Source organism: Lycorma delicatula, chromosome 3 (genome assembly GCF_047948215.1).
Source record: "Lycorma delicatula isolate Av1 chromosome 3, ASM4794821v1, whole genome shotgun sequence".
Taxonomy (NCBI): domain Eukaryota; kingdom Metazoa; phylum Arthropoda; class Insecta; order Hemiptera; family Fulgoridae; genus Lycorma; species Lycorma delicatula.
This window is the reverse complement of record NC_134457.1, coordinates 196,574,114-196,600,321: the sequence shown is the minus strand read 5'-3', so window position 1 is coordinate 196,600,321 and position 26,208 is coordinate 196,574,114. Positions and strand designations below refer to the sequence as shown.

General features: G+C 29.7%; 1 protein-coding gene across 1 annotated transcript in view; it reads right to left on the bottom strand.

Moving 5' to 3' along the window:
- LOC142322339 (caspase-1-like) overlaps positions 1-26,208 on the bottom strand; it is a 249,973-nt gene that overhangs the window by 110,045 nt on the left and 113,720 nt on the right. The window lies entirely within an intron of this gene.

Here is a 26,208-nt window from a genome sequence, read left to right as displayed (position 1 = left end):
GAAAATTCCATTTGATCATCCCTGAATCCATTTGACTATTTTCGGCGTAACGCCTGTATGTACTTATGTGCATATGTATCTCGCATAACTCAAAAATGATTAGGTGTAGAATGTTAAATTTTGGATTTAGTACTGTTGTAACAACTAATTGTCCACCACCCCTTATGACTGCAATCAACTTGACCAAAAGTGCCCAAAAAACCGCAAAATTCAAAACATTTGGATTTTTGACTTTTTCTTAACTGCAGTAATAAGCCCTCATTGAGAGCTTTTCAACAATATATCATACTTATTTTCATTGGTCACAGAGTAATACCCAAATAAAATTTTAATTAATGAATTATTTGGCTCTTACAAGGCGAAGGTACATCAGTTCGAATACGACTTTATTTCCTTTTTTTTAAATGAAAAGTACGTAGAATTTTATTTCACTAATAACTTCTAATTTTTTTTTCATTTTTTAAAAATTGTTAATATTGAATTATTAATAAATCAATATAATTAAATTAAAAAAAAAGTTTAAAAAAGAATTTCTCCGGTGCTAAGGAGTGGATAAAAAAATTTCCATCTTAGTTAAGAAAAACTTCAAATTTACTCAATATGACAATGGTTGCATGTGAAAAAAGTTTCACATATTTAGCATATGACAAGCCCCATCTTTTATAACTCCAGCAGTATTTTGGTCATTCCTTGCCGTAATGGTTTGCCATATCAAAAATTGTTTCACAAACGTTTTAGGTAATGTTTAGAGGATTAACAATTACTTTAAACAAATTCGATACTTAAGGTAGGTAAGTACTTATTATGGTAGAATGGGTTTTTTTTGTCTTCAAAACCCCCTTTTTTCCACCCCCTGGGCCAGTGGTTGGTTACATCATATAATTTTACCTTGATAAGTTTTAGGCCCTTATCTGAAGAATAGTAAGAACTTTAAGCAAATTCGATATTTTACTTAATAAGAAAGTAATAGCGATATTTTGTTTTTTGAAAAAGTCCCCCCATTTTCATTTTCATTACAATGGTCCGATTTCGGCCATTAACAAACTCGACCGAGATTTTTGGGCAAGTTATTTTTAAGGAACACTTTCAAAGTGATTGGCGCAAAATTGCGGCAGTTATCGTGTCCACAAAAGGTGAAAAAAAAATATATAATGTATACCAAAAAATTTGTACTGACTGTGGTTTTGGAGTCTAGAGCATGTGAAACGCGAAGATATGCCAAAATTTTCCAGAAGTCAAATCATGGTACCCATTACAATTGCTAGCTTTCTTATGAAATCTATCTAAAAAGATGAGAGGAAAAACCCCCAACAAGCAGAAATACTAACTGGCACACCATTTAAAAACGGTTTAATTTAAATAGCTGCTAAAAAAAGATGCAGATGAACAAGCTAATAAGTTAAGAGAAGAAGCTAAGAAGCTGATAGAAGAGTCTAATAAATTAAAAACTACAGGTAGGCCTGTGGTAGGAAATGAAAATGAACCTCCAAAAAAAGTCACCTGAAGATGCTAAAAAATTGAAAGAAGGGGTTAATAAATTTGGAATAGAGACCGAGAAATTAACAAATAATAAAGCAGAAGGGAAAGAAGGCAGGCCTAATACTGCACATGCAGGAAAACCTAATTCTAAGAAGAGTTGCAAGAAAAAAATATTTCCGGTTGAAGATTCAAGTGATTATGATCATGATAATTATCATCTTTGCATCTATTATCAGGAAAGCTATTTATGTTTGAAACCAGAAGGATTGATAATGTGCACAACTTGGAAAAATTGGGCACATGATGCATGTGCAGGGGCAGAAGATGACAGTATAATATGTGACATTTGTAAGAAGAAAAACAAATAGCATGGAACAATACAAATTTAGTAATAAGTGTTATAATAAAAATAAATAATACACTCGTAATAAAATGGTTTATATAAGTATAAACAAATGAAAACATTTAACAATTAAAAAATTATGTGTAGTTTATTTACTTAAAAGTTTGGGGCACCATGGGACCAGTACCCTAAACCATGGGCAGAGAGGATCTGTTGCATTATGTATCTATTGCATATGTTTCATTGTTTTTTTCCAAAAAATGTTATTGATTATAGCTTTCCAATCAATTAGTACTAATATAAAGTACAAGTATTAAAACACTATTTTTTGCAATTTTTTAAAATTGATTAAAACAAGATACACATGAAAATAGCTTAGAGAGTCCTCTGTACCCTGACTTACCCTACATCTTCCTATTTCTGACATGATGTATATAATGTACAACAAATATGTTAACTGTCAGAATAAAATAATCCTACTTATTTATTTATCAAGTTCAATTCCAATATCCCTATTACATTCCTGTTAAATCTCAGTATTTGAGTTTGCAGCTACAAATCCTAAAATAAATGTTAATTCCAGAAAACGTTTTAATGACAAACTATTAAATCAAAATTATTTTAGTGTAACATCGCTGACAATTACCGTGACAGTTGATTATTCATTAACAAAAATAAATTAATATATTTTACATAATAAAAGTATTGTAAATTAATGTTATAGTATTACTGCTTTGTTTTACTAAATATTTGTATTAATAAGTGTAGTTATATTCACTTGTGTAGTTATACTATTACCTTTGTCAGTAATATACTTTTTTCTGTAAACATGAAATTGAGTTGTTTTGTTAACTTATTTATTAATTTTTCTCAACGTTACAATGCCATAAAATAACTAAACTAAGTGTACAGTTCTAAATATTTGTTTTTAGTATAATTTGTTCATAACAAATGAAATATTCCTAGATCTATTTTTGTTCATATAATGATTGATAATAAAAATCTGGGCTTTTGGAATGACAAAACTGAACCAAATTTATAAATAGAATGTTTTTAATATTTTCCTTCGTAAGGTTTTCAATTGATCTTGAGACCAAGGCAAAGTTACTCTGAGAAGTGTTAGGGTAACATAGTTGTAGTAATGAACATAGTTGCAAAAGTAATAAAAACATTTCTAAATAAGTAACTTAAGTTGCTGGTTTTTTATAATTGGTTCAGTTTGATGTTTCAAAATTTGTAGTTTTAAATAATATTGCTATATATATTTTACTTGTTAAAATTATACTGGTTGAAATTATACATGTGTTATCATTTATAAATGTTATTCATAAAGTTCACTTACTTGTTAAGTGTTGTGAGAACAAGTTTATCTTACTCACTGAAACATTTCCTTTCAGTAAGGCATTTTTATTGAGATGTGGCCTATACTTTTTTACTTTCTATTAGTTTGTGGGTTATTCCAGTGACTAATATATAGAGCAATTAGATTAAAATGGTATAATTTTTATGTATTTGTTTGCTTTAATATAGTAATTTTCCCCTTTGACCTAATTTTCCTTTAATAGAGGACTTAGTCATTTTAGTAAACTAGGTTAGTATATTTTGCTTTCAAAATTTATTGCCATCAAGTCTAAAGTACTGTCAAACTACATATATACAATACAATAAAATAATTTTTTTTAAGCAGAATTTAAATGAAAAATATAAAAAAATTTTTTACAGATTGTTATTGTTTTCTATTTGGTAAGAAAATCAGTTAAATTTTACTATATGACCATAAAAGTGTGAAGATAAGATTTTTGCAGTTATGTGCACTTGTTAGTTAATCCTTCTTTCTATTTATGAATTTTTGGGTATTTTTTTCTGAGAATTCTGTTAGCCAATAAGTACTAAATGATTATTATTATTTAATCATCATCATCATCATCATTATGGTCGTTTTCTCTGAGACAGATCCTTTGCACCATGTTAGTTTCCATTCTCCTTTACTTACAAATAACATTTTAAATTTTTCATTATTTTTAATTTTACAATTTCCTTTAATAGTATCTAACTTTTCTCTTTTTTGCATCTTCAACTTATCTTTCTAATGCTGTTAGATCAGATATTAGATATTCTTTCTTATTCTGTCACAATCAGTTAGCTTTCTTACTCTGAATAGATCTAATTAAACCTTCTATTTTCATCCTAATTACTTCTTCATTTTACACTTTGCCAGTCCATTTAAGTTTCTCCATTCTTTTCCATGTCCTCATTTCAAATGTCTCCAGCCTTTCTTTTTCTTTTTTTCTTAGAATCTACATTTCACATCCATAAAAAATGTATTCCAAAAATAACAGTTCACAAGACATTTTTATTATATATTAATTGTTTTTGATAATCGCTTTCTTAGATAAAATATTCTTGTTTTTATTACAGTACAGTTTTTAAAAAGAAGTTTTTTAAAAATTCAGGTATAGCTTTTCTATTTATTTTAATATCAAATAATATATTAAAAATAAAAATAGTTTTTACCTTTAATCCTTATTATGTGCTATTATTTAACATTGAATTACCTAAGTACCAATCATAAACATAATTCATTAGTCTAGATAAAAATAATATTCCCTTCACACTAAAAGTTGCCTACTCATCCTAGGTACATATTATTTTTTAAATCAGTTTTCTTCTGCAAAGAAGATTCAAAGGAAATATGTGAGCCCAGTAAGCTTTTATCTTACTTTCAGAACTTTCAGTTTCTAACTGTCAGAAGTAGGAGTATATTAATATAGCTAACGTCAAGTATATTCTAAAATTATTTATGTACTATAGTGGATGTAAAAATGGGAAAATTACAATTAAGCAATCATAATATTACCTAATAATTTTAAAGTCTCTGGTTTTGGTTATTCTAGACAGTCATCAATTTATAACAATAACTTTATGTTTTAATTCTTGTCTCTACATTTTACACATTTATAATTATTAAATATAAAAACTATACTATAATATAGAAATAATTATTAAAAAAATTGTTTAATTTTTTGAATTTAGCATTTTGAATACAATTGAAATTTTTCTGGGCCAGAGTGGAAAACCCTCGTTTACAAAAATTTCACTTTCAACTTGTCAATGAAATGTTGGAAGAAAATGGAAGGTCCATTAGTATTAATTACACAGATCCAATATAAACTTCCCAGCTTATATACTTGAAATCAAAGAAAATGTGATGGGTATCACATTTGGAAGAATAAACCATGGCAAGAGAAGAAAATACTGTTGTGTGTTTGCGACTTGATCAGGATACTGAGATATTGATAGTTGAAAACGTTTATATAATTTCAGTTTATTGGTTTAAAAGCTTAAGTAAAACAAGACAAATCAATAATAGTAATAAGCGACAATAATAAACAACTTACAATATAAATTAGAATAATGACAATAGTGACAACAGCAAGCAATAATAATAATAATAAATGTGAATAATAATCAAATGATTATCAAAGTAATCACAACCACAACAATAATAATACAGAGTGATTACAGACAAAAGATAATTTAAAGTAATCGTTAGGATTTATTCATAGGTAAATAATTAATGAAAAGCAGAATTCAGTCCCATTGACAAAAGCCAGTAACATAACAGCTAGTCTTAACACTTTTAACCACTAGTCTTATAATTACAACAATAGTACAATAGACTAGCTGCAAATGCATGCCCTGCAGCTAGGCCCTCTGGTGGGGTTGCTCTGGCAGGCGACGTCTCAGAATGCTATTATTAGGCGTCCAAAATTGATTATCTCCTATGTAAAAATGTTTTTTTTTTGAATGATGAAAATTGGTCAAGGAAAAGTGAAAATATATCAGCAAATCTTCCCAATTAAATTTGGTTTAGATCGATTTACGCATCTTTTAAAGATTGCACGCTTAACATTTTCAAGATCCATAATATCCATACGCAAATTCACTGAATACAAGAACTGAAAGCTTAAATATAAATTGAATTAATTTATTATTTATATATTATTATTATATATTATATTATTATTTATATATTTATATTCAATTTACGAAACAAATTATCGTAATAAAAAACTAACCTTCCTTGACACAATAACAAAAGAGAAGTTGGTTTCAAAATCAATAAATCGCTAAGGAGGATAAACCGAATTCAAATTCTTCTAATGCTTATCATTATTGTTTCTTTTAATTTTGACCTTTATTGTTAACCATTTGATTTGACCCACGTGTTTTGCCTATATGTATGTTTAATTCTAACAAGGCCAAAAAAATCATATTATGATTTTAAATGGATAATCGATAGTATTTTCAATATCGATTTATTCGTATCGAAAATAGTTGTGTTTTAAGATCTGGTATTATACTGAATAAATAAATTACGGTAGTAAAATTTATTAATTTACATTTATTATTACTGTTGTTATTTATTGTTTATAAACATCTAAGAAAAAAATCTGACGATTTTTTTGACGGGCAGTATGTTCAGTCACCGCGCGTAATGGTCAGGGAAGGCCTCCACATTTGGGTGCAGGCCGATAGTGGTGCTGCTAAACGAATAAGCAAGGATATTTCTGCGAAGGTTGATGGCACCACTACGGCTCTGATAGGGAGTGGTGGTAGAAGGGTCCACGTCCTTATTAACGATGTGGATGTACTCATCACTTAGGAAGAGTTCGTTACGGAGTTCGGAAAATCACGGGGTTGTCAGTGTCGATAGAAGTTATGTCCATGCAACCGGCCTAGGGTGCGATGCAGGTAGTCACAGTGGCTGTGCCGCCCATCTTTGCGGATAAATTATTGGCTGATGGACGTATTCGTATTGGATGGGTGGCTTGTAGGGTTATGAGACGTTCATTTGACGACCTTTGTTCATTTGACGACCACAGGGACAATTTGTGTACCGGGCCAGATCGTAGTGCCCACTGTTTCATCTGTGGTGAGGTTGGTCACCTATGGAAGGACTGCCGGCGACAGGCTCGGTGTCCTTGCATGCATCCCAACTGTCAGTAGCATGGACATGCACTCAGGGGTAGGGGATGCAAGGATGCAAGGGGATTCACTTGCAACATGAAGATGCGGCTCCTGCTTGATGCTGATGGGTGCCTGTGGGGAACAGCCCTGCCCAGGAGGGGTGGGAGGCTCTGGCATCCCATCATCAATAACTGGATGGGGACTCCTTTGCAGTGCCTCTGGGGGAGAGAATATAAGACCGTAGTTCTGGTGGGGGATTCCCCATTAGAGGCAGGGCATTAAGACTGGAGTCCCAGTGAGGGGATCCCTTTGGAAACTCTCATTAGAGGTGTGGCATATACTGCAAGACCAAGTCCTGGCTACCTGTGTGGGACCTTGTGTTCTGCTGAGGTAGTTTGAGGTGAAGGCATCTCCCAGAGCTGAGTTATGCTTAGATGCTTGTTTTGGCTCTAGGTGGGGCAGGGTAAATGGAGGTGAACAAAAAAAAAGATTATATTAAATCATGTAAGTATGCTCTTTCTCTTTGCTCTTATTTGTTGGTGTTGCTTCTTACATATCAAGAAAAAAAATCATGATTTTTGACGGGCAGTATATTTGATCATATAAGCATTTTCTCAGCTAAGGGGGACAGATACACAGACAGACACACATACAAATGCCCTTTAGTAGGTTACGATAAGACAAGTATAAAGTTGTTTCACTGCAAATATCTTTGCTGTTAACAAATAAAACTACCCTAACAATTTATGAATGAAATTTAGTACATTGTCTCTTTCACTTATAGTCTAACAGTAACTCAACAAAACATTTCTTGTTTTCATGTACTGTCTGCACTAGAATTACTTGTGATGTCACCTTAATCCCATCGAACATTTATGCACTGATGTCCTTGCAGAATACTCTCACTTCAAATTCACATAATCACTCCTTGCTTAGAACTCTATCATAGTACTCTCTCACAGACTCTGCTCCTGCAGACTGACATCATAATGTCTTGCTTAGACTCATTGTCAACTGGTCTTCCCTGGAGTATTTATACTCCTAACTTCTTTACCTGTAAATCAGACCCCAGTTGAGCTTCAGAACGATCGACTGAGCCCTTTTATTCCCACGCGTTCCTAACCTGGGTCCGGAAACTCTTCTCAAGGAACAAAATCTATGTAGGTGTGTCAGTGGGCAGTATTACAAAAGACGATTGTTAAACGGACCTGTTGCCTTTACTAAAAGGGTTTTTTTAGCCTCTTTCTGGATTCCAACCATTATTATATTTTCTACTACTTTCTTCTTATTGGTAGGAATCCATTACTCAGGTCCATTATACTGGTCTTATTAGAATACATTACATGGACCTCCTCTAATTATATTGTTTGTACAACATCACTAAAGTGGTGTTGTTTCATATTTTGGATCAGTGAATAATACTAGTCAGAAAAAAATCAAAATGTACCAAAAGAAAAATATACTTTAAAATTGAAATCTTATTCAAAACTGCTAAATTTACATAATTTCTAAACAGATTTTTATACCATTGTAATAATGTAAAGCTATATGATATTAACTTAGACAGAAATATTAAAGATCTCCAAAATGGTTATTTCAGACCAGCATTTACAAAATTAATATTTTTTGTTGAATAAAACATTGTTTACAATAAATCTAAAAAAAAACCTTATGAGTGAAATATGCCATTTCAATTAGAGTATTGCAATTAAAAAAAAGAAAGAAGTTTTTAGTAAAATTATTCTCTAAATATGAAATTTTTTTTCATTTGTTACAGTTAGGAAGATTCTTTCTTTTCTTTCATTTATAATAAATTGAGTTTGTTATGAAGAAGTTCCTTTATCCATCTTTCTTAAAGTCTCTCCAAATCAATATTTTAATTTGCTCAAATTTAAGATGTATGTTATTTATTTATGAACTCTAAAATCTTTCAGTTATAAGCCTTACAAAAAAGAGAAGCAATATGTAATTATTAAAAAACTAATAATAGTAATAATAAAGAAATTGATTGACAACGTGGAAGAAAATGAAGAATGAAACTTGTGATACAAAAATATAGTTTTAGTGAAATTAGGTATGCTGTTGTTTTCAATATTCAACCTATTAGCTGAATATTTTGAAATCATTTTTGTGTTTTTATCCATTTATTTTGTATAATTGCGATGTTTCCTTACATTTTTTAAATTTAATGAATAAACTGTTTTACCATATTCCTTTTCTAATTAATATTGTATCTTTAATTTTGATCAAGAGGACAGAAAAAAAACATTTTTCCGGTAGCATGAATTTCAGTTATGTCTATTTCTTTGTCCTTTAGTATGGAAGCTCTGAAGAATTTCTTAAAAGATTGTATAAGTCTTGTTAAAATCTTTACTTTAAATATTGGTTATTATTAGTCAATATACATTGAATAAAAACCTGAGATAAGTTGATATTTATTTTCTAAACTTTCCATGTACTTTATACTATAATAAAAAAATGACTTGTTTTTCTGTCTTTTGGCTTTCAAGAATTTTTTACTGCATTACTGTTTCCAATCTTTTACACATTCACCTCAGGAATTGGAGTTGGTGTGAGTATTTCGTACTTTAGATATTTATTTTGTCCTAACTTAATTGTAATATGATTTTAATATTATTAAATACGTTCTGTACTGTATAACCATATTCAGTTTCATTAATATTAGTTGAAGTATCTTCTCCAAAACTGATTTTTTATCCATTTATTTTGTTATTTATACTAAAACATGTTGAATAAATTATATTTAAAAATCCAATCCAGAAAGAGGCTAATTTTCTTGGAATCCAGAAAGAGGCTAAAAAAACCCTTTTAGTAAAGGCAACAGCTCCGTTTAACAATCGTCTTTCGTAATACTGCCCACTGACACACCTACATAGATTTTGTTCCTTGAGGAGAGTTACTGGACCCAGGTTAGGAATGCATGGGAATAAAAGGGCTCAGTCGATCGTTCTCAATACATAAATATATTTTGTCTTGTTTTATATTTTATAAATATAATAAATATTGTATTTAGCACATTCTCCTTCCAGTTATTTGTCTCTGTACACTGTTTCTTCCCTCAGGTATTGATATTTAATTTATAAAGATATTTTAAAATCATTAAATTATGTTCAATAAATAAAGAAATAAATAAAGAAATAAAAAATAAGTTAAGTTTCATTTTCATCTTAATGTTAGGTAAATTCTTGAACTGGCCCTAACATAGATATTTTTGCAGGTAACATAAATTAATCTAATTTAAACATTTTTTTATTTGTTTATGAAGATAGAAAATTGATAATCCATTTCATTCCACACTCTGGCGAGCATGTTTGCAGGAATTGCTTCCTGGACTCTGTTATTTTTTGACACAGGTGGTAAAGTGATTCAAGTGGTAAAGTAGTTTTTCTTGGTATACTATTTCTTTTACATAGCTCCAAAAGAAGAAATCTATCAGTGTCATATCGGGACTTTGCAATGGCCAAGCAACTGGAGCTTCTTTATCTATCCAGCCCTTTGAGAACCTATGTTGAGTGCAACAACTTCTGCATGATGTGGAAGAGCTCCATCCTTTTGGATTTAGCCCTCCATATTTTCAGTCTGTGGAAACAAGAAGTTCTCCAACATGTCTGAGTATACTATGCCCAAGTACACTTGTTCATAATACTCTGCAGGTATTTATTCTGCCTCATCAGCAGAATGAAGTCTAAGTCTAGTTGTTACAAGTTAAACAAATTGAAAGGTTACTGTTTGATTTGTTTTCTTGGAGGAACTGCAGTTTATAAGTACAAAGTATCAATCGCTTGTGAACAATGTCATGGACAATCATTTAGGAATGTTTAGTTGATAGCTAACTAAATGTTTTGGAATTTTTTAGAAAAATAGTCAAATTTTTTATGTTTTTTCGGCACTTCTTTTAACCTGTCTAGTGAGTGTCCTTTCCAGACACACTTCCAGTTCCCAAAAACTGTTCACGTCATTTATGTGTGCTTTTGTTATTCGTAGAATTTCTATGACAGACTCCCGTATAATCTCTTTGTACAACAGTACCTGATTTTGATTCTGCAGACCAGTGTTTTTTCTGTAGACCATTGACACACATTGTGTTTTTTCTTGTGGGTACGCAATGGTACTGAGCCTTGTGCTCATAACAGCTTGGTCTGTGTAACAGTCTAATGCACCTGCTATTTGACAGAAAATGTATAAACTAAAACTTAACTATTGTTGCCTCAAGATTATGTATAAAACACTATTCATTTTTGAAATCCCAGAGTTCGTTTTCTGAAACCTGATATAATTACTTCTTTCAGCACTGCAAGATTGATGTATTGGAGACATGTAATGAGGACATTATGATCCTTTTATAACATTTTTTTTAGTTTATTTTGTTATTGTTTGTCTTAGATTACATTTCATAAGTTATTTTATTATGTCTTCTGAATATTACTTCCTAATTTTATATTCCTGCCACTTTCATGATGCTCTTAATAATTGAATATTAATATTAGTTAATAGATATTAATATGTTAATATACTTGGACATTTTACATTAACTATCTTAATTACTCCTTTTTTTATTTTTATTTATTCATTTTTTGATATTTTTTAATTTGTAATTGTAAAATAATAATCAATAAGGAATTATCAGTACTATTTGTACTAGTGTACAGATTGTTCAGAGAATTTTTTACAAAGCTTTGTAAATATATTTTTCTGATTAAAATTTTTCAAGCCATGACCGGTCAACAAGTTGGCCCCTTTTCTTGGCTCTGGAGGTAAAACAATACAGTAGTGCATGTGAATGCAATCTATAAGGCTAAATTTATTATTTTTAGATATATTTTTATCAAAAGAATTAAATAAAAATTTCCAGTGTCCTTGAAAAAAGAAAATCTTACAGTTTAAATTTAATTTTAAATAAATTAGCCAAGATCATTAGGTAATTTATTAACATAGAAGAATCTGAGGCATAATAAAGTCCTTTCAATAGGCTAAATTATTTTATTCTGCTAATGAAAATAGTTGTGTTTTCTGGTTTGATATAAGTGAATGGTATTATTATTTGTTTTTTCAATCACCAACTTTAAATTTTATTATTCAATTTGAATATTGCATCTATCTTGTATTATTTATTATCATGGATAATGTTTACCTTTTTGGAAAGGTAAGATTTTACATACTCAACTATCTGATAAATATATATGTAAACTTAAAAATGCCAGTGAGTATATTTGAAGGTGGCTACATAATTCATTTCTGTTTCATATTTATCAAAAATTTAATGGTATTTTTCTGAATGCATTTTTTTTATACTGAACAAAAATTTGAATGTTATGAGGTATAATATACTCATATAAAATATATGACAAAAAAATTAGTAATATAACATTTGACAAAATTAGTGTTTATCTAATTTAATGTTTATCTTAAATCTATAAGCTAACATAGAAGTAAATTTTTTTTTATCTGTTGTTCACTATTTGTTCTTTTCTTAACTTTCTGTTTCAGTAAATCTAAAGAAAGTAAGTCCTAAAGAAAATAGATAATTATTTTTTATGGAATTTTTATTTACTAAGTTAAAATAACAGAACCGATTTTAACAAAACACAAAGTGAAAGATAATCTTAACTGTAAAAAAGAAACACCTAGACGATATTATATATCATGTGTAGTGTTATTACTATTTCCATATCTGATACAGGCAATTAAACATTTGGATTAGAAGGTCAATTCATTTCCAAGGAACTTGCTTATATTTATATTATTTGACTGAATTTAATCTTTTTAAGATTTATATTATTTCTCTGTTCTGTTAAATTACATTTAGATTTTATTAAATAAATAAAAAAGTACAGAATATTGAGATAAGACATAGTCTACCTTAATTTTTCATGAAAGTGTTTTTGGAGGATCGCAAATCCTCAGTCATAATTAAAATAATTCTGTTATTTTATTCAATTTCAGTCTGAAATTCATGGATAGCTGAAATCCATGCGAAATCTTTCACTAGCCGTAACTCACAAATGAAGTATTTTAGGATATATATTTATATGAACTTTTTCCATTATTTTCACAAGCAGAATAAGGTTATGAAAATCCTGGGAGATCATCGTGATACATTCTGCATATTGGATTAATTTTATTCATTAAGTCTTAGATAGGGATCAGTTCTGACATGATCTCATAGATAATCTGTATTATTTTATTAAGTTATTTTTTATTTATTAGATATTAAGTATTATTATATATCATAGATAGATTGAAGATTTTCTATAAATTAGAACATTTTAATTCTAAAGCTTAAATGAGAAAATCTGATGTGGAAACCACATGACTTCCTTGTATGCTTATTAAATTACATATACTTATTTTTTGCTAAACTTCATTTAAACTTATTTAATTTGAAAGTGATATACGATTCTCCAATTCTTTAATAAAGTGGACAGTTACACAATTGCTGATATATTAGTTTTTATTAACATCAAATATTTATACAATTATTAATCAAGCAATCTTGAATGAAATATTAGGATAGAATAAAAGTCCCTTTGTTACTTGTATTAATGGATCAGTATTATTCACACCTTCATAAGTTGCTGATTAACAAAAGTTTCAGATTTCTGTTGTGTCATATAAATAAAAGTTAATAATAATTAAACTATTCTGTTTAGTGAACTCCTGTATACCAGTTACAAATGTTAAATTCAGTGTTGCAGTGTAAAATATTCTTTTTATTATTAGATTATTTGGTGAATAATTAAAAATGAAAAAGAAACAATCACACAGGAAAAACAAAGATAAAGTGAAGAAATATATCTCAAAAAAATGACAAGAAGATGAATATGAAGAAGAAAAAATGTTAAGAACAAGGGAAGAATAAAATTTAAGAGAAGATGATAAATATAAAGAGGAAGAAAATGTTATAACCAAATAAAAATAAAAAGGAAGAAAATGTTACAAAGAAATAAAGAATAAAATCATTAAGAGATGACAAATATAAATGGGAAGAAAATGTTAAGATTAAGGAAAAAATAAATAAATTAAGAGAAGATGATGAATATAAAGAGAGAAAAAATTTGAAAACTAGAGAATGTGTACACAAATTAAGATCACAAGAATTATATCAAACCAAAGATTACCAATGTTACCAATTAAATGATTGGTAACAAAAAACAAATAAATGAAATGATCAGCTCTAACTCAGGGAGAATATTGTCTGACAATATCAGAGGAGCAATGAACTTTTTTGGAGCAAAGATAGGAATTTTTTGCAATTTATTAAAGATCGAGTATGTATGCTTTAGTGTATATGTTGTTCCTGTGAGGGTCTATTTTCCAGTCACTCTGTAGTTAACTTTAATGTAGGTAAAATTAAACACAAATTCCAGAATAGTTAAATAAAATTAAACAGAAGTTAAATTAGAAAATCCAAAAATAATACGATTTTCAAATTACAATTAAATAATCAGATGTTTCACCAAATCTATTACATATACACATATGTAATAATGCCTACTAAATTACATATACACATTTTTAAAAGTACATCAAATTTTATTTCACTAATAACTACGGATTAAAAAAATTTGAATTTTGGGCTTTTTTGGACACTTTTGGTTCAGTTGACTGTAATCAAAAGGGGAGATGCACAACTAGATGTTACAGTAGTCCTAAATACAAAATTTCAACATCCTACGGCTAATTTTTGAATTATGTGAGATCCATACGTTCGTACAGACGTCACGCCGAAACTATTCAAAATGGATTCAGGGATGGTCAAAATGGATATTTCTGTTGAAATCTGAAAACCGAAATTTTTCACAATCACAATACTTCCTTTACTTCGTACAAGGAAATATTAACAGTATAGAACTGTTAATTTTAATATAATATTTACTTAAATTGGAAAACTTTTTAGTAATAAAGAAAATTTTATTGTGGAGGAAGTCATTAAATGATTTTTTAAATGGGATGATTAACTTTGTTTTTAATGTAGTGAACGAATCTACATACATTTCATAAAACTGAAATAGTCGGCAATCTTTCAGAATTTCCTTCCAAAAATTTTATATTTTTTGAACGATTTATACTTGTAATATTGTACAATATCATAATTCATTAAAGATGCATGTATTTTAATGATTAGGTAAAATTATTCTGGAGTAACGAGAGTAAATTTAAAAATTCATTTAATATTTTTAAATGTAACATATAAATCATAATTACAATTACTTTTATAAATACAATACAATACTTATTTTACTAAACGATAATTATATTAAACGATGAAACTTGCTAATATGTTGAAGTATCAAATTGAACAAATCTTCCTCATCCTTATGTCGGTAACGCCATAGAGGTTCACTTAAATAAGAATCGTAGTCGTCATTAAAGATTGCATAATTTTGTATATAATTTGTGTATTTAACGTTAATTAGACGAGGTTAACGAGCGAAGCGGGCATAGGTTACGTTTGATTAGGTTAGTTGGTATACCTATACGTTCTCCCATCGGGTTGGTCTAGTGGTTAACGCGTCTTCCCAAATCAGCTGATTTGGAAAGTCGAGAGTTACAGCGTTTCAAGTCCTAGTAAAGTCAGCTATTTTTACACGGATTTGAATACTAGATCGTGGATACCGGTGTTCTTTGGTGGTTGGGTTTCAATTAACCACACATCTCAGGAATAGTCGAACTGAGAATGTACAAGACTACACTTCATTTACACTCATACATATCATCCTCATTCATCCTCTGAAGAATTATCTAAACGGTAGTTACCGGAGGCTAAACAGGAAAAGAGAGAGTTGGTGTGGTATACGTACAATTCGTCATAAATCGTTAAAAAAAAATAGAAAACTTTTGGGAGGGTAATTCCGAAAGAGTACCAAATAGTCTTTGTTAAAATGTTCTGTTAACCATTTGTAGTGTTTTATGCGTTTTGTCCAAATTTTTTGTGTTCCGTAAACATTCATTTATTCTTACAAGCGGAAATTAAATAAAATAATATTCATTTAAGAGGATAATAGATAATATTCGTCTTTTATCTTTATTCTACTTTATTTAAATACTCTCTTATTATAGAACATAGTATTTTTTTCTTTATTTTTTATTCTAGGTATTACAGGTTTGTTGACAATAATTAATGAAGTTTTCTAGATCCATTAATTTAATTTCTGCGTTACACACTGTTAAATAAAGAAACCTTTATTTATTAATTTAGGACAGATATTAATTTGTTTAAAGGTGGGATCTTATTGGATCACATCGTAAATAAAGTCTATTAATAAATTTATATATTTTAAATGCTATAAATTCTGCAATATGTTGATAAAGTGTGAGCGGAACACACAGGGGTTGAGGGTGGTAGGCGGTCAAGAAAATAACGGAGCGGTCAGTTATAATAACAGGGCATCGGTTATGACCATTCTAGCGCCAGAACGCGTGCCATTGGTTTGACCCGTCTGCCCAGTTTAGATTTATTAAACTAAACTGTACGTGTATTTTTAACAGGCTTTCCTCAATAAATTAGTTAGTAGTAATGTGTGTGTTGGTATATATATATATATATATATATAATTATTAGCTACTTCTTAATTGCGTTGAAATTTGCTATAACGGTATAATATTGGAATCGATTTACGAGTTTCTCGAACAGATTTATTATTCAAGTTCCTTATGAAATAAGTTATTTCTTCTTGAATTCTTTCTTTAAGTAGTTTTCATTTTAAAGTAGAAAGAATATTTAAAACAATCTCGTAAAAATCTATTATCTGTTGTAATTTCAATCATTACAATTGTAACTGATATGCCTTGAGGTTTTGTGTCATTTATTTTATCCAAGTTTTTTCTAAGAAATGAACGATTTTGGTTTTCCATTGTAATGCACAAAAAGTATGCTAACATTTGATTCCGAGAGATTAAAGTTTACTCTTCAGCATATTAAATAACAGTGTGTTTAGAGGATGCCTCGCGGAAAAAAAACTAGAGTTCTTTATTTCACAACGTGTATTTATTTTAATCCATGATTGAACTTCATTAATTTATTTTTGCTAAATACGTATAACTTTTGGGAACATAGAACATCTTCTGGGTCCTTAGGAATCCGGACATCCTTTTATTGCGGCACTTTGTGGTGTTTAAATCCGAGTGTGAATGCAATGCCAGGTATGACGTTAGAATATAACCAAAACGCATGTAAATGCTCTGTAATTTTATTGTTTTCTAAGAATTCTTTCTGAAAGAATATGAAACTACTTCCATTACAGATTATTGCTTATTTTTACGTTTGGTTGATTATAATAAAAATAAGAAATTATCTTGCCGGTTGCGAATTGAAACAAAAATTAAATTAGCGTGCTTACTGAAATTTTGGTATTAATTATAGTTTTTTTTTTTTTGTTTTAAGCCGGTTGTTCTTTCCTTTGTCAGGCCGAATTATCTTGAGATGCAAACTAAATATAACGATCACATTTCATCAACATTGAAATCCAGTTAAACTATTTCTTAAACCGGATATTAACCTTGTTTTTACACTTGGATAAGGTAATTATTACCGTGGTTTTAAAAAGGCAATCTTGTAATTTATTATGAGGGGAAAAGAATGGAAGGATTCGGATTGAGGAGGTAACAGAAAAGGATGGCTGTCACTGAGCGAGTTACTGCTTTGGTGGAAAGGAGATGACTTCACTAGTTTGGCTCGTAGGAGTTTGGGTGAGGAGAGACATCCTGGCATAGAGGAAGAGGACATCTTAGAATGATGTGGAGTGATGAATTGAGAATTCTATAAAGAGAATTTGTTTGTATCAGAATCATGTAGAGGAGAATTTGGAAGTTGTGCTGTGAAAGACAGATCTGAAGCTGTTATTTATTTATACAGTGTTCAACTTAAAAGAGGCCGCATGATTTAGTTTAGTTTATAAGTAACAGTTTATTGGCAAACGCTTATGGAAGGTGTTGAAAATAATGTCCACCACTTCTATGGACTTATCAAAATGTTTGACCATGTTCCTGGCTACTCTTATTAGCTTTACCCTGTCTATTTCCTGAATGGCGTTGGTAATATTTGACTTTAATTCTTGCAGAGTATATGGATTGCTCCAATACACAATTTCTTTTATGTAACCCATAGAAAGAGGTCTGGGCTAATCAGATCAGGAGATCTTGGTGGCCACAATCCTTTAGAAATGATTCTTTCAACGAAAAAATCTTGTAACAGCTCCATAGTAGAGCGAGCTGTATTGAAAGTGGTACTATCCTGTTGCAACCAACAGTCACGCTCATCCGCTTTCAGTAAGGCTATGAACTGTTGGATAATTTCTTATTTCTTGGTAGACGGCAGCATCCTCAATTTAAAAAAAAAAGGGTCTTATTATTCGACGCCTTGAAACCGCACAACATACACCTATTTTATGCGGGTATAGGGGAGATTCAAAGAAAATATGCGGGTTTTCAGTACCCCAGGTCCGGTAGTTCTGATTAATAACGTACTTATAAAGGTGAAACCACGATTCATCTGTAAAAAATACTAGATCTAAAATCCAATGTTGTCTCTAATGAAGTTCTTGAACCATTGATAATAGTGAACCCTAGCATGATAAACATTGGTTAGCTCGTGGAAACCCTGCATTCGATAGGGATAACATTTCAGCATTTCCCTCACTGCAGTGTGGGCCGAACCTAATAAAATGTTCTTTTCCCGGCTTAGTCTCAGTAAATTTTGATAAAATCTTGTAACTACCGCTTTAATGTCCTGTCTGACCTGCGTCGTTAAAACTGACCTGTGTCGGGGACGTTTCTAGTCTAACACCGAACCTGTATTACAAAATATTTTAACTAACTTCTAAATAACACTTTTCACTGGTGCTTCCTTTTTAAATTTCTCCTTAATATTCGCCGACACACAGTATGAGATTTCGTCTCAAAATAAATTTACATCACGAATACACGTTCTTCAACAGTTAACCGCATTTCAACAAACAGCAATAGATGATTACGAAACCTTGTTCAAAAGCCAATGCTCGATAAAAGGCAATACTCAAATGTGCAGGCAGTAAGCAGTCCTCCCCATTGCAACTCCGTTTGTAACCACATCTTGAACATTATACCATATACATAATATGCGTTTACCATACCAAACCATAAAATATTTACAATACATATTATACATTTACCATATCATAAAATATGCATTTTACATTTAGTATAAACTGCTGAGTGATGGGACGTCTTTCAAGCTAAACACTCTGTGTGTGTGTGTGTGTGTGTGTGTGTGTGTGTGTGTGTGTGTGTGTGTGTGTGTGTGTGTGTGTACGATCTTAAGTAGCATCATTTTCTGCATTCATTTATTTCTGGAGGAAACTATGAAATCTTGAGACTGTAAAATAATTTTAACCTGAACAATAAATTAGATTAAAAGATGACAAAATGTGATTCTACATCGAATAAGCAAGTTTATACCGAGATCATTTTTTTCCATGTTTTAATTTCAGATCGTTAAATATTTTTAAAAAAATGTATTTTTTTTGGAGTTCTTTTCAATTTTTTTAACGTTTTTTCTTTTTTTTTTTAAAAATAGAATAAGGTCCAAGTAAGGCTTTGAGTTTATAATCTTTTATTTCTTTATCTTACTGTTTTACTTGTTCTGTCAATATGTATATATTTAACTAAGTTTTTAAATAAATAAAAATCTCGGAGTAATAACGGAAAAAACAACTGCGCAAAACTAAAGTTTCGTTCGGCGAAATCAATGTTCCCCATAAATGTGCAATAAAAATATTTTACGAACTCATACAATTTTTATGTAACTTCTAATAATTAAGTACACTTGTCTATAAATTTCATCATTAAGTTAGGTGAAATGACGATGTGTTCTCTCTTTTTTTATAACTACCTTACTACAAACATATGTAACAAGACTGATTTAGCGGACCTGAGTAACGGATTCCGGTAGATTAAGAGGAAAGTAGTAGAAAATATAATAATAGAAGGAATCCAGAAAGGGGGTAAAAGAAACTCTTTTAGTACAGGAAACAGGTCCGTTTAACAATCGTCTTTTATAATATTGCCCACTGACACACCTAAACAGATGTTGGTTTCGTGAGAAGAATTACCGGACCAGGGTAGGAATTTCATGGAAATGTGCAGGAGTATAAATATTCCGGATTTTTAACTGAGAGTATAAATACTCTCAGTTCCGCGAGGAGAGTCTGTGAGATGTGAGCTCTACGAGGAGGGTCTGAAATGTGAGTGCGAGATGAGAGTCAGCAGGATGTGAATTCTGCGAAATCAGTCTAGGCGAGAGGTTATAATGTCAGTCTGCGAGAGTATTCTGCGGGGAGGTCAGTGAAGTAGCGAATTTTTAGTTTAGTTTCGACGCAATTACGGTGACATTGCAAGTAATTCCATATATGAAAACAAGAAATGATTCGGTGAGTTACTGTAAAACTATAAGTGAAAGAGATAATGTACTAAATACCTTTCATAAATTGTTAGGATAGTTTTATTTGTGAACAGCAAAGGTATTTGCCGTAAAAGAACTTTATTTAACATGTCTTATCGATTGTACTATTGTTGTTAATACAAGACTAGTGGGTAAAAGTGTTAATACTAGCGGTCATGGTAATGTCTTTTGTCAATGGGACTGAATTCTGCTTTTCCATTCTATTTATCTACCTACGAATAAATCCTGATGATTACTTTAAATTCTGTTTTGTATGTAATCTCTGTTTATTATTATTATTATTGGCATTTATGATTACTATTATCGTGGTTGCGATTACTATGATTATTTGTTTGTTACTGACATTAAATATTATTATTGTTTACTGCTGCTATTATTATCATTATTCTAATTATCACTGTGATATTTTTTTAATGTTTGTTAGTATTGTGGTTGAGATTACTATACTTTTTTATTATTTGTTTTATTATTGTTGTTTACTATTATTATTACATTGTCATCATTAGTGATTTGTCTTGTTTTACTTATGTTTTTAAACCAATAAATTGTACTTATATAAACATTTTCATTTGTTAATCTCTCAGTATCCTGACCGAGCCGCGAACACGCGACAATATTACGTGGGATCTACAACGTTTCTTCCTATATGTACTTTATTTTTGTTTTTTTGTTAAACTCAACCGTTCTTTAGTTAAAACTTTTAGCTTTCACTTTACACTTCCACATTCATCATTTTCAATTTAGTTGAATTATGTTAAATTTTGCAACTCATTCCAAAAACCGTAGATATGTTTTCTTGGTCGCGACATTAAATTGGATTTAGGTTTCCCCATTTTTTAAAAAAATTAAGAATATTTGTTTAGACCTGTTTCTAATAGGAGTAGGAAGTAGCGTTACTTATCCAAGAAAATAACTATAAATTGTTATAGAAACTTAATTATCTTATTTTAGTCATTATTTTTTAAAACTAAAGAATAACTATTATAACGTTTTTTCAAATAAAATAGCAAAAAAGATGTGATAATGGGGAATGGGGAAACTATTAACATGAAGTAAATAAAGGAAGAGAGAGAGAGAGAGAGAGAGAGAGAGAGAGAGAGAGAGAGTGAGAGAGTGAGAGTTAGAGGAGAGAGATGATAGTGGTGAAAGTGCACAAAGGTGTATTAGTACTATACTATCAACTATAATTGGGTTCCAGCAGTTAATTTATATATAAAATATAATGCTGCGCTTTTGATGTAGTAGAAATATCACAGTCATTAACAGATTCCATGTTGATAAAGTCTACAAAGTATAGATATAAGAGTAACTAGCCCAGATGAAAGACCGATAGGATCGGATGAATGTTAAGTTAACCGACGTCACGGATGACCGATCAAATATACATAACTTATTTCACCGTTATTAACAATATACGTTTATTATCATCTGATTTATTATATATTACTGATTCCTAACAAATTCATTATATTAATTATTATCGGTAGTTTAAATAAATGTACATCTTTTAAATAATTTCAGTATCATAAATTTTTATATTTATATATTTACACTAATTTATACTCGATAAGTGATATGAATTTTATTTAAATAATTTTGTATTAGTTTGTAATATGAAAAAGGTATAATAAGTATAATTTCATAAGGACTTTGTTTAGGATGGTCTCATGGCGAAATTGTCTCGGTTTGAGTCCTAATTAGACCTAATATTTTTCGTTTATCGATTGAAAATTAATTTCTGAGATCTCTTACTTTGTTAACACTCTGTATATTAAAAATAATATTAACGAATAAAAAAAAAAATGGTTTTCCCTGATAGATCGTTAAACTTTTACTTATGTTCTTCTTTTCTATTATATTGTACCAGTAAATTATAATTCCAGTCGTACGTTTAATGCGAAAATGTTACTAATCAATTTCATTAACCTTGAAATTTATATATTATAAAAAAATAAAACCAGACATTAAAAGAAAGCAACCATTATTGTTAATAAATATTAACTATTAAAAAAATTTAACGTCTTTATTTATGAAATAACTTATAAATATGTAATTTATATTTTCATTAAACAACTACTTTGATATAAAAATGTGACCACTTTTTAGTTAACGTAATTTATTGCTTGCTTGAGGTTATTACTGAAATTATTAACATAAATAAAATGTAGTCAACCTCGTATGTTTAACCTACCGTTTTATGCTCAAATTAAAAATAAAGAAAACATATATGTTTAATATTCGGACATAGAATGTAAAAATTTATGAATAATGTATATCAACTTGTACAGTTAAGTGATCGCATAACTTTAAAAAAAAAAAAAAAAAAATTATCAGCAACAAATAAAATCGTTAGTTTACACTAAATATACTTACAAGTGATATTTTATTGAAAAAATCTGATGTGGACATCACATGACTTCCTTGTACGCCTATTAAATTACATATACACATTTAAAAAAAAAGAAAAGTACATAAAATTTTATTTCATTAAAAACCTCTGATTATTTTCATTTTTTTTGTTATTGAATTATTATTCATCGTAAATTTTTTTTACAATGTAAAAAAAGAGGTTAATAATTAACCAGAGGTTAATAATTATTAGTAAATCAATACATTTAAATTAAAAAAAAAAGGAGATGAAGTCTGATTCGAACCGATGTGCCTTTCTCATGTAATATCAAAATATTTCATTAATTAAACTTTTATTTGGCTATAATCTGAAACCTTTGAAAATAAGTACCACTTATGATATATCGTTGAAAATCTCTCAATGAAGGCTTATTACTGAAGTTAAGAAAAAGTACAAAATCCAAATTTTTGGGGATTTTAGAATTTTTTTGGTAGATTGCAATCAAATTAAGAGGTGCACAACTAGATGCTACAACAATCCTAAATAAAAAATTTCAACATCCTATGGCAAATCGGTTTTGAGTTATGCGAGGTACATACGTACGTACAGATGTAACGCCAAAACAATTGAAAAAGGTTTGAGGGATGGTCAAAATGGATATTTCCGTTGAAATCTGAAAACGAAATTTTTCGCGATCACAATACTTCCTTTACTTCGTACAAGAAAGTAAAAAGAAATTAATTTTAACATTAAAGTTAAGTTTTTTTCCCGGCTACGCCGATCAAGTCATGATTACCAAAATAAGGTTTAGGCATCAAAATTGCAAAATTTCGTATAATTTGTTTATTTTAGGGGCTTTCTCTGTGAGAAAAAAATTATTTATAAAGAGGTGATCCCTAACAAAAAAAAAAAAAATAATTTAAAAGAGAATTGTTTAAAAATACTGAAAAATTACATATCATGTATCACATAAAACATATGATATATATATATTTTTTTTTCTTTAGTACTTTTCTTTATATTCTCATCAATAATTAAAGTCATTAGCGAATTATCAGTGTAATATAACTGTACCGGTAAACATGTAGTCTTGAACAAACTAAGGCCGACCATTCCTGAGTGTATGGATAATTGAAAGCCAACTATCGAAGAATACCGGTATCCATGATCTAGTTTTCAAACCCGAATAAAAGCAACTATATTTATTAAGATTTGAACCCGAGAACTTCAACTTTGAAATCAGTTGATTTACGACAACGAGTTTATTACTAGACAAAACCGGCGGGTTATACGAATTCATATATAATAAATAATATCATATGAAAAGTTTTAAATTATTAAGTAATTAATACATGTCAAATTTATTTTGTACTAAAATTATTTACTTATAAAATTTTCGGTTTAAATTTTGATCGTCATTTTCTGTGGCGGGTAAAGTACATTTTGTATAAATTAAAGTTCCCACTTACCAACAATTTTCAATACATACGTCCTAGTACTTTCGGAGTCACTACTCAATCATCAGAAATTTCATAGATGTTAATTCAAAATTCATATGTGTAACTTCTCTACGTATAATTATATTTTAAATTAAAATTGTTATATTCATAATAGTCGATCGTCAAAAAAATAATAAAATATACGTCAATAAGAATGTTAACGTCTTGTCCGTAAGATGTTTACGACTATTGTGAAATATTACCAACCTATTAATAATTAATTATTGTATAATTTGTTTATACAGGATATCATTATTGAATTTGACTTGTTCGTTCATTAATTTATTATTATTCTAATATATATGATTTTTTTCTATTATGATGGTTTTATAATAATTATTAGTGTATTCTAATATTTTAATATAACTGCTTGGTCAGCAGGTTTGGATATTTTTTTAATATATTCGTTAGGGTTATAATTATGACCACCAGTTTCTAAAATGTGTTTAGCAAAATTAGATTTTTCTTTATTATTTTTAATTATACAATTAGTATGTTCTTTAATTGTTGTAGAGAATGAACGATTTGTCATTGCAATATATTTTATGTCACAGTTTTCGCAATTAACTATACACTCCTTGTTTTTCTAAATTATAATTATTATCATGATTTATTGTTGTAGAAGGATCTTCATTATTTATGTATTTTATTATTTGTTGTATACGCTGTTTTTAATTTAAAAGTTTTAAATATTTTATTAAATTTATTTGTATTCAATTTTAACGTATTCATTTATTATATTATTATTCGTTAGCTTTATTTTGTCCTTTATGTGTAATTTATTTTTTATCTGTTGAATAATGTATTTATTAATTTAGTATCATATCCATTATTTAAAGCTATATGCTTAATATTATTAATTTCATTATTTAATTTTATTATATTTTAAGTATTTTAACGCTCTATAAATTAATGAATTAAAGTTTGCCATTTTTTGATTCCAAGGATGAAAAGATTTGAAATATATTATAGTATTCTGTTTGGTTGGCTTTCTATAAATATCTATATAGATTTTATTAGTGATAAAATTCTTGTTAAATTTTGTCTAAGTAATCAATGCTGTAATTATTTTCTCTGTTAAAGTGAATTTAATATTATTATTTAAAGAATTCATTTATTTAATTATTCTATTTTCTTCATTGTTAAATTGTTGGTTATATACGAGGGTAAGTCAATTGTTATCCGCAATGTAGTTATAAATTTTATTGCAATACAAATAGGAAACTTACATGTACATCATTTTTCAACATGGTCCCGTTGTATTTCAACGCACTTGGTCCATCGTTGCACAAGCTTCCTGATGCCCTCATAAAAGAAGGTTTTCGGTTGAGCTGCGAGCCAGGAATGCACCGCTTCTTTCACTGTTTCGTCCGAGGTAAATCGACGGCCTCTTAATGCCTCTTTGAGTGGACCAAACAAGTGGAAGTCAGAAGGGGCAAGATCAGGACTATACGGAGGACGAGCCGGTACTTCAAAGTTGAGTTTCTGGTGCGTTTCAGCAGTGTGGGCAGCAGCATGTGAACGGGCACTGTCGTGCAACAACACAACACCTTTCGACAGCAGTCCTCGGCGTTTGCTTCGAATTGCAGGCTTCAGCTTGGCAGTAAGCATCTCACTGTAACACGCACTGTTTATTGTCGTGCCCCTTTCCTCATAATGTTCCAGTACTGGGTCTTGTGAGTCTCAAAAATCCGTAAGCATCAGTTTTCCTGTGGACGGTTGGGTCTTGAACTTTTTTTGCAGGGTGAATTTGGATGTTTCCATTCCATACTCTGCCGTTTACTTTCCGGCTCGTAATGATGGATCCATGTTTCGTCACCGGTGATGATTCTGTCTTAGAAGATGTCCCGTTCGTTACCGTAGCAATCCAAATGTTTTTGGCAGATGTCCAAGCGCGTTGGTTTATGCAACTGTGTGAGTTGTTTTGGAACCCATCTTGCACAAACTTTATGAAACCCAAGCCTGTCGTGGATGATTTCATAGACAAAACCGTGACTAATTTGCAGACGATGTGGCCTTCATCAATAATTACTCGTCTGTCTAATAAAACCACGTCACGTGCACGCTCAATGTTTTCTTTATTTGTGGCGGTAAACGGTCATCCGGC